Source organism: Heterodontus francisci, chromosome 5 (genome assembly GCF_036365525.1).
Source record: "Heterodontus francisci isolate sHetFra1 chromosome 5, sHetFra1.hap1, whole genome shotgun sequence".
Classification (NCBI taxonomy): Eukaryota; Metazoa; Chordata; class Chondrichthyes; order Heterodontiformes; family Heterodontidae; genus Heterodontus; species Heterodontus francisci.
In genome coordinates, this window is record NC_090375.1 from 156,788,122 (window position 1) to 156,800,583 (window position 12,462).

Here is a 12,462-nt window from a genome sequence, read left to right on the forward strand (position 1 = left end):
TCTATTCAAGAAGGGGGGAGGCAGAAAACAGGTAATAAAAGGCCAGTTAGCTTGATATCTGCCGTGGGGAAGGTGTTAGAATCAATCATTAAGGAGGTTGTAGCTGGGCACTTAGAAAAACTCAAGGTAATCGGGAATAGTCAGCATGGTTTTGTGAAAGGGAAATCATGCTTAACCAATTTGTTGGAGCTCTTTGAAGGAGTGGCATGTGCTGTGGATAAAGGGCAGCCCATTGATGTACTGTACTGGGATTTCCATAAGTCATTTGACAAGGTGCCACATAAAAGGTAATTGTGCAAAGTAGGAGCTCATGGTGTAGGGGGTAACATATTAGCATGGATAGAAGATTGGCTGGCTGGCAGAAAACAGAGAGTAGGCATAAATGGGTCCTTTTCTGATTGGCAGGATGTGACGAGTGGAGTCCCGCAGGGGTCTGTGCTGGGGCCTCAACTTTTTACAATTTATGTCAATGACTTAGATGAGGGGAGCGATGGCATGGTAGCTAAATTTGCAGATGACACAAAAATATGTAGGAAAGTATGTTGTGAAGAGGACATAAGGAGGTTGTAGACTGATATAGATAGATTGAGTGTGTGGTCAAAAATTTGGCAGATGGAGTATAATGTGGGAAAATGTGAAATTGTTCACTTTGGCAGGAAGAATAAAAAAAGCAGAGCATTACTTAAATGGAGAACGACCGCAGAATTCCAAAGTACAGCGGGATCTAGGTGTTCTAGTGCAGGAGTCACAAAAGGTTAGTATGCAGGTACAGCAGGTAATAAAGAAGACTAATGGAATGCTATCCTTTATTACAAGAGGAATTGAAAATAAAAGTAAGGTTGTTATGCTTTAGTTATATAGAGCATTGGTGAGATCACATCTTGAATACTGTGTGCAGTTTATGTCTCCTTATTTAAAGAAGGATGTAAGTGCACTGGAGGTGATTCAGAGGATGTTTACTAGATGATACCTGGAATGAGTGGGTTGTCTTACGAGGAAAGGACAGACTGGGCTTGTTTTCACTGGAGTTTAAAGGAATGAGGGAAGACTTGATTGAAGTTTATAAGATCCAGAAAGGTGTAGACAAGGTGGATGTGGAGAGGATGTTTCCTCTTGTGCGTGAGTCCAGAACTAGGTGGCACTGTTTTAAAATTAGGACAGAGATGAGGAGAAATGTTTTCTCTCAGAGGGTTGTGCGACTTTGGAACTCTCTGCCTCAGAAGGTGGTGGAGGCGGGGTCATTGAATATTTTTAAGGCGGTGGTAGATAGATTCTTGTTAGGCAAGGGAATCAAAGATTATTGGGGGTAGATGGGAGTGTGGAAGTGGAATTCGAAACACAAACAGATCAGCCATGATCTTATCGAATGGCGGAGCAGGCTTGAGGGGCCGAATGGCCTACTTCTGCTCCTAATTCGTACATTCGTATAATGACATGGATTTCAACTTCCTGGCTGTTTGCCTTCACAGCAGCATGGGAAAAACCTATGAAGCAGTAACGTGGATCTCTGAGGAGGAACAACAGGATCAGCCACAACAGCAGCAAGACAACAAGGACAAAAGCATCACTAGGAGCAGCAACTCACGCAGTAGCAGCTATCTTCTCCACAGCCACATGGCACTCCATGGGGCAGAGGGATTGGACAGAGAGCTGCAGCTTGAAGGAGGCAATATCCCCAGTGCAGGGTCTATACAGACCATGGGTGAACTTCCTCAGCATGTCAGAGCAACAGTACCTCAGGAGGCTCAGGCTCTCGTGGCAGGTCATGGGCAACATCTGCAGCGTTCTTGAAGCAGAGCTCCGCCCAAGAGGGCCAGGTGGCTATGGATTACCAATGGCCCTCGAGATCAAAACAGCCCTAATTTCTTTGCCTCCAGCTCCTTCCAGGAATCATAGTCATAGATTCATTTACGTCATGCTGGCTGTCCGCGGAGCAATCCAGTCAGTCCCACTCCACCACTCAATCCCCCTAGTCCTGCAAGTTTATTTCCTTCAAGTGCCCATCCAGTTTCCTTTTGAAATCATTGATTTTCTGCACTTCCATCACCCTCATGGGCAGCGAGTTCCAGGTCATTAGCACCCTCTCAAGGACCCTCACATCCTTCCAAAAGAGAGGGTGCAGAGGAGATATGTTACCCCCAACACCATGATCCCTTATTTTGCCTATTAATCTTTTCAAAATAACCCCTAGGATGTTGATAGTGGGGGATTCAGCGATGGTAATGCCATTAAATGTCAAGGGGAGATGGTTAGATTCTCTCGTATTGGGATGGTCATTTCTTGGCACTTTTGTGGCATGAATGTAACTTGACACTTATCAGCCCAAGCCTGAATGTCTTCCAGGTCTTGCTGCATATGGACACGGACTGGTTCAGTATCTGAGGAGTCGCGAATGGTACTGAACATTGTGCAATCATCAGCAAACATCCCTACTTCTGACCTAATGATAGAGGGAAGGCCATTGATGAAGCAGTTCAAGATGGTTGGGCCTAGGACACTACCCTGAGGAACTCCTGCAGTGATGTCCTGGAGCTGAGATGATTGACCTGCAACAAACACAACCATCTTCCTTTGCGCTAGGTTTGATTCCAACCAGCAGAGAGTTTTCCCCCTGATTCCCATTGTCTCCAGTTTTGCTTGGGCTCCTTGATGCCATATTCGGTCAAATGCTGCCTTGATGTCAAGGGCAGTCACTCTTACCTCACCTGTTGAGTTCAGCTCTTTTGTACATGTTTGAACCAAGGCTATAATGAGGTCAGGAGCTGAATGGCCCTGATGGAACCCAAACTGAGCGTCACTGAGCAGTTTATTGCTAAGCAAGTGCCGCTTGATAGCACTGTCGACAACACTTTCCATCACTTTGCTAATGATCGAGAGTAGACTGATGGGGCGGTAATTGGCCGGAGTGGATTTGTCCTGGTTTTTGTGTACAAAAACACAAGAAATAGGAGCAGAAGTAGACCATATGGCCCAATGAGCCTACTCCGCCACTCAATATGGCTGATCTTGGGCTTCAATTCCACTCTCCTGCCTGCTCCCCATATCCCTTAATTCCGTGCAAGAACAAAAATCTATCTATCCCAGCCTTAAATGTATTTAATGATGGACCCTCCACAACCCTCTGGGGTTGAGAATTCCAAAGATTCACTACCCATTGAGTGTAGTAATTTCTCTTCATCTCAGTACTGAATGATTGGTCCCTTATCCTGAGACTGTGCCCCCGGGTTCTAGATTCCCTGACCGGCAGAAACAATCTCTCAACTTCTATCCTATCAAGCCCTTTCAGAATCTTGTATGTCTCAATTAGATCGCCCCTCATTCTTCTAAACTCCAGAGAATATAGGCCCAATTTACTCAGCCTCTCATCATAGGACAACCCCCTCATCCCAGGGATCAATTTAGTAAATCTTCACTGTACTGCCTCCAGTGCAAATATATCCTTCCTTAAATGTGGAGACCAAAACTGCACACAGTATTCCAGGTGCAGTCTCACTGAAGCCCTGTACAGTTTTACGAAGACTTCTTTATTCCTGTTCTCCAATCCACTTGCAATAAAGGCCAATGTGTCATTTGCCTTCCTAATAGTCTGCTGCACCTACATGTTAACTTTGTGCATTCCTGGTACGAGTACCCCCAAGTCTCTCTGAACATCAACACTTACTAGTTTCACACCTTTTAAATATTCTGCTTTTCTATTTGCACAACCAAAGTGAACAATCTCACACTTCCCTACATTATACTCCATTTACCAACTTGTTGCCCATTCACTTACCCTGTCTATATCTCTTTACAGCCTCTCTATGTCCTCCCCACAGCTTACCTTTCCACCGAGCTTCGTATCATCAGCAAACATAGATACATTACTTTCTGTCTCTTCATCTAAGTCATTAATATCGAGTGTAAATAGCTGAGGCCCCAGCTCTGACCCTTGCGGCACCCCACTATTCACTGCCTGCCAACTTGAAAATGCCCCATTTATGCCCATTCTCTGCTTCCTGTCTGTTAACCAATCCTCTATCCACGCTAATATATTACCCCAACACCATGAGCCCTTATTTTGCCTATTAATCTTTTATGTGGCACCTTATTGAATGTCTTTTGGAAATCCAGGTAAACTACATCTACTGGTTCCCCTTTATCTACCCTACTAGTTTCATCCTCAAAAACCTCCTTTTTTTGACTTTTTTAAATCATACTATGCTTTTCCAAGTGGAATGTTAAGACTTCTTTAATAATAGTTTCCAGCATCTTCCCATCCACTCAAGTTAGGCTAGCTAGCCTGTAGTTCCTTGTTTTCTCTCTCCCTCCTTTCTTGAAAAGCAGTGTAACATTTGCCAATTTCCAATCTGACGCCACCATTCCTGAATCTAAGGAATTCTGGAAAATCAAAGCCAGTGCATTCACTATCCCTTCAGCTATCTCTTTTAGAACCCTAAGGTGTAGGCCACCTGGTCCTGGGGACTTGCCAGATTTTAGTCCCTCAAGTTTCTCCAATACTTTTTCTCGGCTGATATCAATATCATTAATTTCCGCACTCTTGTTAGCCCCTTAGGTGACTGCCTATTTCTGGTGTGGAACTAATGTCTTCTACTGTGAAGACAGAAACAAAAGATTTGTTCAATGCTTCTGCCATTTCCTCATTTCCCATGATGACTTCTCCTGTCTCTGCCTCTAAGGGACCAATGTCTACTTTTGCTACTCTGTTCCTTTTTATGGACTTATAAAAGCTCTTACAATCTGTTTTAACATTGGAATGTGCATCCTGTGATATGTGGGAAGTCGTGGACACTTTCTGTGCCCTAGCCAACCACATATACCAGACATACCTGGACAATTTTCCACATTGCTGAGTTGATGCCAGTGTTGTAGCTGTACTGGAACAGCTTGGCTAGGGGCATGGCAAGTTATGGAGCATAGGCCTTAAGTACTATTGCCAGCATGTTGTCACGACCCATAGCCTTTGCAGTATCCCGTGCCTTCAGTCATTTCTTGATATCGCACGGAGTGAATTGAATTGGCTGAAGACTAGCATCTGTGATGCTGGGGACCTCAGGAGGAGTCTGTGAGGGAGCGGTTCGTCTGTGGATTCCTTACCTGACCAACAGCGTTCCAAAGAAAATCAAGTGTGACATCAGTGGGAAGCAAATCAGTGTTTCAGTGGAGAATGGGAAGGAGCGAGAGCTGTGTGGGGTATAAAAAGTAGCAGAAAGTGCAGAGCAAAGGCAGAGTTCAAAACGGGACATCAGGAATAAAAAGTGACATTGGCACAGAGAAAGGAGCTGATTAGTGAATAGCTGGTGAGTAATTCTACTTTTTACTTTCTAGTCTCCAGTTTATAATAAATATTCTGTAAAGTTAGGGCAGCTAGTCCACGTGGAATGTGCATCCTGTGACATGTAGGAAGTCGTGGATGCTTCCTGTGACCTAGTCAACCACATGTGCAGGAAGTGCCACCAGATGCAGAAACTTGAGCACTGGGTTTCGAAACTTGAGCAGCGGCTGGAATCACTGTGGTGCATCCACGAGGCTGAGAACTATGTGGATAGCAGATTTAGGGAGATGGTCGCACCACAGGCTGAGAGAGTGCAGGCACAGAGAGAATGGGTGACTGCCAGACAGTCTGGGAGGACCAGGTGGGTAGTGCAGGAGACCCCTGAGTCCATCTCACTCAGTAACCGGTTTCCGTTTTGGAAACTGGTGAGGGTGATGGTTCCTCAGAGGAGTGCAGCCACAGACAAGTCCATGACAGCACAGGTATCTCAGCTGCACAGGAGGGGAGGAAGAAGAGTGGAAGAGCAATAGTGGTAAGGGATTCAATAGTTAAGGGAACAGACAAGCATTTCTGCAGTCGCAGACATGACTCCAGGATGATAGTTGCCTCCCTGGTGCCAGGGTCAAGGATGTCACTCTATGGCTGCAGGCCATTCTTATGGGGTGTGTGAACAGCCAGAGGACATGGTCCACATTGGAACCAATGACATAGGTAGAAAGAGGGATGAGGTCCTGAAAGCAGATTTGAGAGAGTTGGGAAAGAGATTAAAAAGCAGGACTTCAAAGGCAGTAATCTCAGGATTACTCCGAGTGTCATGTTCTAGTGAGTACAGAAATAATAGGATGCAGAAAATGAATGCATGGCTGGTGAGATGGTGCAGGATGGAAGGCTTTAGATTTATGAGGCATTGGGACTGGTTCTGGGGCAGGTGGGACCTGTACAAGAAGGATAGGATACACCTTGGCAGGAATGCACACAGCATTCACAACAAGGTAGATGAATTAACAGCACAAAAAGAAGTCAACAGGTATGAGCTAATTGCCTATCTGCAGGGACACCATAGCTGGGAACTGAATATTCAAGAGTATTCGACATTTAGGAAGGATAGGCAAAAAGGAAAAGGAGGTGGGGTAGCGCTGTTTATAAAGGATGAGATCAATGCATTAGTGAGAGCGGATCTTAGATCAGAAGTTCAAGATGTAGAATCAGTTTGTGTGGAGCTAAGAAACAGCAAGGGGCAGCAAACTTTGGTGAGAGTTGTTTATAGGCCACCAAACAGTCGTGGTAATGTAGGGTATGGTATAAATCAGGACATTAGAGGAGCATGTAACAAGGGTAATACAGTAATCATGGGGGACTTCAATTTACATATAGACGAGGTAAACCTAATTAGCACTAATGCTGTGGAGGACGAATTCCTGGAATGTATACGAGATGGTTTTCTAGAACAGTTTGTTGAGGAACCAACAAGAGAACGGGCTATTTTAGATCTAGTATTGAGCAATGAGAAAGGGATAATTAATAATCTCATTGTAAAGGAGTCTTTACTGAAGAGTGGCGATTATATGATCGGATTTTACATTAAGTTTGAAAGTGATGTAGTTCAATCTGAAACTAAGGTCTTAAATCTAAACAAAGAAAACTATGAAGGTATGAGGAGCAAATTGGCTGTGGTAGACTGGGAAACTATATTAAAATGTATGACGGCAAACAGGCAATAGCTCGCATTTAAAGAATTAATACATAGTTATCAGCAAATATACATTCCTTTGAGGCACAAAAACCCAACAGGAAAATTGATCCAACCATGGCTAACAAGAGAAGCTAAAGATTATATTAGAACAAAGGAGGAGGCTTGCCAAAAAAGTAGTAAGCCTGAGGATTTGGTGCATTTTAGAATTCAGCAAAGGAGAACCAAGAAACTGATAAAGGTAAAATCAAATATGGAAGTAAACTAGCGAGAAACATGAGAATTAACTGTAAAAGTTTCTATAGGTATGTAAAAAGGAAAAGATTAACAAAGACAAATTTATAATGGGGAACAAGGAAATGGCAGAAACCCTCAACAAATACTTTGTGTCTGTCTTCATGAAAGAAGATACAAAAAAACACAGAAATACTAGAGAACCAAGAGACTAGTGAGAATGGGGAACTGAAAGAAATTAGAATTAGTAAAAAAGTAGTACTGGAGAAATTAATGGGACTGAATGTTGGTAAATCCCCTGGACCTGATGATCTACATCCCAGAGTGTTGAAAGAGGTACCTGTAGAGATAGAGGATGCTTTGGTGATCATCTTCCAAAATTTTATAGATTTTGGAATGGTTCTTGCAGATTGGAAGGTAGCAAATTTAAGAAAGGAGTGAGAGAGAAAACGAGGAACTACAGACCTGTTAGCCTTACATCAGCAGTTGGGAAAATGGCAGAATCTATTACAAAGGATGTGATAACTGGACACTTAGAAAATAATGGTACAATTGTGCAGAGTCAACATGGATTTATGAAAGGGAAATCATGTTTGACAAACCTGTTAGAGTTTTTGGAGGATATAACTGGCAGAATAGATAAGGGGGAAACAATGGACGTTGTGTATTTGAATTTTCAGAAGGCTTTCGACAAGGTCCTACACATGAGGTTATATTGGGGTTAATATACGGCATGATTGAGAATTGGATACAGACAGAAAACAGAGACTAGGAATAAACGAGTCGTTCTCAGGTTGGCAGGCTGTGAATAGTGGGGTAGCGCAAAGATCAGTCCTTGGGCCCCAGCTATTCACAATCTATATCAATGATTTGGATATGGGGACCAAATGCAATATTTCCAAGTTTGCTAATGACACAAAACTAGGTGGGAATGTAAGTTGTGAGGAAGATGCAAAGAAGTTTCAAGGGTTGATTTAGACAGGCTAAGTGAATAGGCAAGAAAATGGCAGATGAAATACAATGTGGAAAAATGTGAAGTTATTCACTTTGGTAGGTAAAACAGAAATGCAGAGTATTTCTTAAATGGTGAGAGATTGGGAAGTGTTGATGTCCAAAGGAAATTGGTTGTCCTTGTTCATGAGTCACTGAAAGCTAATGTGCAGGTGTAGCAAGCAATTAGGAAGGCAAATTTTATGTGGCCTTTATTGCAAGAGGATTTGAGTACAGGAGTAAAGATGTCTTGCTGCAATTGTATAGAACCTTGGTGAGACCACACTTACAGTATTGTGTACAGTTTTGTTCGCCTTACGTAAGGTAGGATATACTTGCCATTGAGGAAGTGCAATTAAGAGTCACCAAACTAATTCCTGGGTTGGTGGGATTTTCCTGTGTGAGGAGATTGCAGAAACTGGGCCTGTATTCTCTAGAGTTTGGAAGAATGAGAGGTGACCTCATTGAAACATACAGAATTCTTACAGGACTCGACAGGGTATATGCAGGAAAGATATTTCCCTTGTCTGGGGGGTCTAGAATAAGGGGTAGACCATTTAGGACTGAGATGAAGAGGAATATCTTCACTCAGAGGGTGGTGAATCTTTGGAATTCTCTACCCAGAGGTCGGTGGAGGCTCAGTCATTGAATATCTTCAAAATAGAGATCAATAGATTTTGAGATATTAACGGCATCAAGTGATATGGGGTTAGTGCAGGAAAATGGCATTGAGGTAAAAGATCAGCCATGATCCAGTTGAATGGCAAAGCAGGCTCGAGGGGCTGAATGGTCTACTCCAGCTCCTATTTCCTATGTTCCTTCACCAACCTTCTCACCACAACTCTGGAGTTGGGCCTGCCTGACTGGCCCTGATGTCCCCAGACCCCGCTTATCTAGTTGTGACTGTGCTGTCCATCACTATGCCCTCCTCCTCCTCCAGGTGCAGCCCCAACAGTGGCCACAGCTCCTGGAGGTGATGCTGAGGCTGCTGAGCTGCCGGCCCTAAATTACCATGTAGAAGACTATAGGCTAATAAATTAAAGTCAGCATGGACTTGTTAAAAGCAAATCGTGTTTGACTAATTATTTCAGCTTCTTTGATGAAGTAAAGGTAACTATTGATGACTGCAATGTGATTGATGTTGTGTATATTGCCTTGCAAAATCTGTTTTACAAAGTACCATTTAATAGAATTGTTAGCAAAATGAAAGCCAATGAGATTGAAGGATCAGACAGATTTAATCCAATTTCAAAGACAATGATGCTTTCTGTGTTGGAAATCTCACTTATGGAAAGCAACTAGCCAAAATAGGATACTGGAGACCTTTGAGCGTTCCAGATTTTTGTTTATGATTGCTATTGGATTAATGCAGCATTTTATGGAATTTTCCCTTGGACGATTAAAAGGTAGGTGGATTCTATGTTTAATTAGATGGTATATGGTCTGAGGAATGAGTGGGCTCGAGGAGACACATAGCCTAGAAATTCAACCTGCATTGTGATGGCAATCTGCTAATAATTCAGCCAGTTAGCAATGTAGGCAACAAATAAAATCCATGTTGCCTTCTAATTTTAATGCTCTGCGCATACAACCAGCACTCACCGTTCCCCCGGCTGCAAGACTGTTGGGCACTGGATATGGCAATATTGGGGGAAACCACGCTATTTCAAGGCAGTCAGTACTTCCTAAAGGGAGGTGGATTGTGGCTGCAAGAAATACTGTGTATCAATCTTTTGTGAAAGCCTGGTATTGGCTGAAGCCAGGCTCGAACAGGGGAATGGAGGAAAGGGAGGAAGTCACCACTGAGATGAATGCCAGGGGCATTACTCCCAGGTTGTGGATGCGGTGCTGCGTGAGTTAAATAATTTGACTACAGTCATCAAGGTAAGAAGAATATTTAAATACTTTCTCACCATTCGCATCCCCATTGATTAAAACAATTACACTAATCCTGTCCCCCAACACCAAGCATTTGCTCGAATCAGCACATATCACAATGTTCTTTAGCTCATCCTCACCACTCAGCACTTTACAAGCTTCACTCCTGCTGCTTACTGCTCACTCACACAATAGCAGATATTCAACTATGACAGCCACCCAATCACCTTGAAAGACTCTCACTAACACACTTACCTCTTCCTTGTCGCAGAAGGTGGCACATAACACCAGGCACCAGGATGCCATCGGGAGGGGGGGGTGGTGGGGGGGTGGCGGGGAGCAGCATGGCGATACACAACAAACTAACAAACTGCAGATGCAAGCAAGGCTCCATACTAGTTATGCTGCAAAGTAGTTAGATCCAAATTTCAATAGGCCAGACCACAGAAGAAGGCTAATGGGCTCACATTGTGAAATGTTTGGGATACTGGCTGCTTGCTGGAGAGTTAGCACACAATAGGTTTGATTTAATGGGCCCCTGGAGATAGGCTAGGAGGTGGGGTCCACAGAATTGTGGCGGCTAGTGGGTTGCGGAGTGCTCGTCACCTTCCTGTCGCACAGCAATTAATTTGTGGGTGGGGAAGGTGGACGACGTCCATCCCACCCAGAAGCCAATTGAGGCTATTAAGAGGCCTATTATTAGCCAATTAAATGCCTCTTCTCGCAGCCGCTAGATTTAAGCTAGCGTGGGGGGCCTCCATCACACGGGGAGGTCACCCAGTAAATCGAACTGACCTCCCTGCAGGCTTGGTTGGTGGCCGTGGGGGGGGGGGGGCTGGTGGGGGCCTTTCTCTGTGGGCAATCTGTGGCCCATGGAGGGTCCTCAGTGGAAAACAACCCACCTCCCATAAATCCACCGCCACCCCCCACCCCCCCGCACTCATCACCCATCCTCCCCCAATCTTGGAGCCTGCCAATCTGGCCCTGGCGACCCCGTTTCACTTAACTGGGGTCCGGGGATCCAGCGCAAGGCCTGGTTCCAAGGCCTCCTGTAGTACCAACAGTGGCCACTGCTCCCAGTGTCGCTGCTGATACTACTGAGCTGCCAGCCCTCTGATTGGCCTGCAGCTCTTGGAGGCTGGATCTCCATCTTTAAAGGGATGAGTACTACGTCGCTGAGCAGTTAATTGCCTGAGCGCCATTTAATAGAGCTGGGAGGAGCTCCGAATGGCAGAGCGAGGGTTCACACTGCCTTTTTGGCCTGGTGCCTGGAGCCCTGCCGGCTCCACTAAATCCAGCCCAACATTGCAGCGAATGGATAAGTCCACCTTTAACTTGGTGCAAAGTTTTGCACAGAACATGGAGCCCATTCTTTCCAACATAGGTTGTCTAATCTATCAACATGATCCCGTCATGTTGGAACAGCTGATGCCCACCATGTCGGAATGCCTGAAGATGAATTTGACTGATTCCATCGCAGCACAAACTGCTGCCATGGAAGCTCAAACGTCAAACCATCTTGGCTGTGCGTGACACTGTGGAAAGGGGCTTCTAGGGGATTACATCACTCCAACAGTCTCTTCTCCAACAGAGCACATGGAGTGCTGAGGTGCTGCCTCAGGACAGTGGCCTTTGCTCCATGGGAGACAAACCATCTGTCCTCTTGCAGGATGACAGTATTTCTGGTCCCCAGCCAGCCAGACACTCCACCAGTGCCATTGTTGGTGTCACTGAGCCAACCTGTCCAGACTGCTGCTGAGATGACGCAGTCTGCAGTCTTGCCTTCTAGACCCAGAGCTACCTGATGTTGTTCTGAAAGGCCATCTGAAATATCCTCATTCAAATCTCAGCAGCCTTCAACTTTCCAAGCTGTAGATACCAGGGAAACACTTAGTAGGACTACTAACGTAGGGAAAGGAAGGCACAAGTCAGGTAAAGGTATGCACAGGAGTGGTTAGTCGCATTTTCTGTTAGTGATAACATTCTTTATTTGATAAATTTGGTTCTGGATTTGGATTAGGCATTAGAATTTATCGACTAGATTTTGTTGAGGTCCCGATGTCAGGATCCGTGGATGAGGCAGCCGGAAGATTGTACTGGCAGCGACCCGCGATGGAACCTGAGGCCGCGAGTGCTGGGCTCAATCTTCCCGGCAGCAGCGAGGTTCCATAGCAGACGCCCCCCCCCTCTGCTGGGTGACGGGACTCCACTTTGAATATGTAAATTAAGAAAATGAATTCATTTAAATAAAATTGTCAGCGATCTTACCTGCTGCCGAGCAGCGGCTGGTACTCACACACCTTCACTTTCCCATCCAGGGAAAGCTGGCGCCACCGTGGTGGGGAAGGGGAGTACACACGATTTTCAGTGCTGTGAGATGTTGGGGGGCGGGGTGATG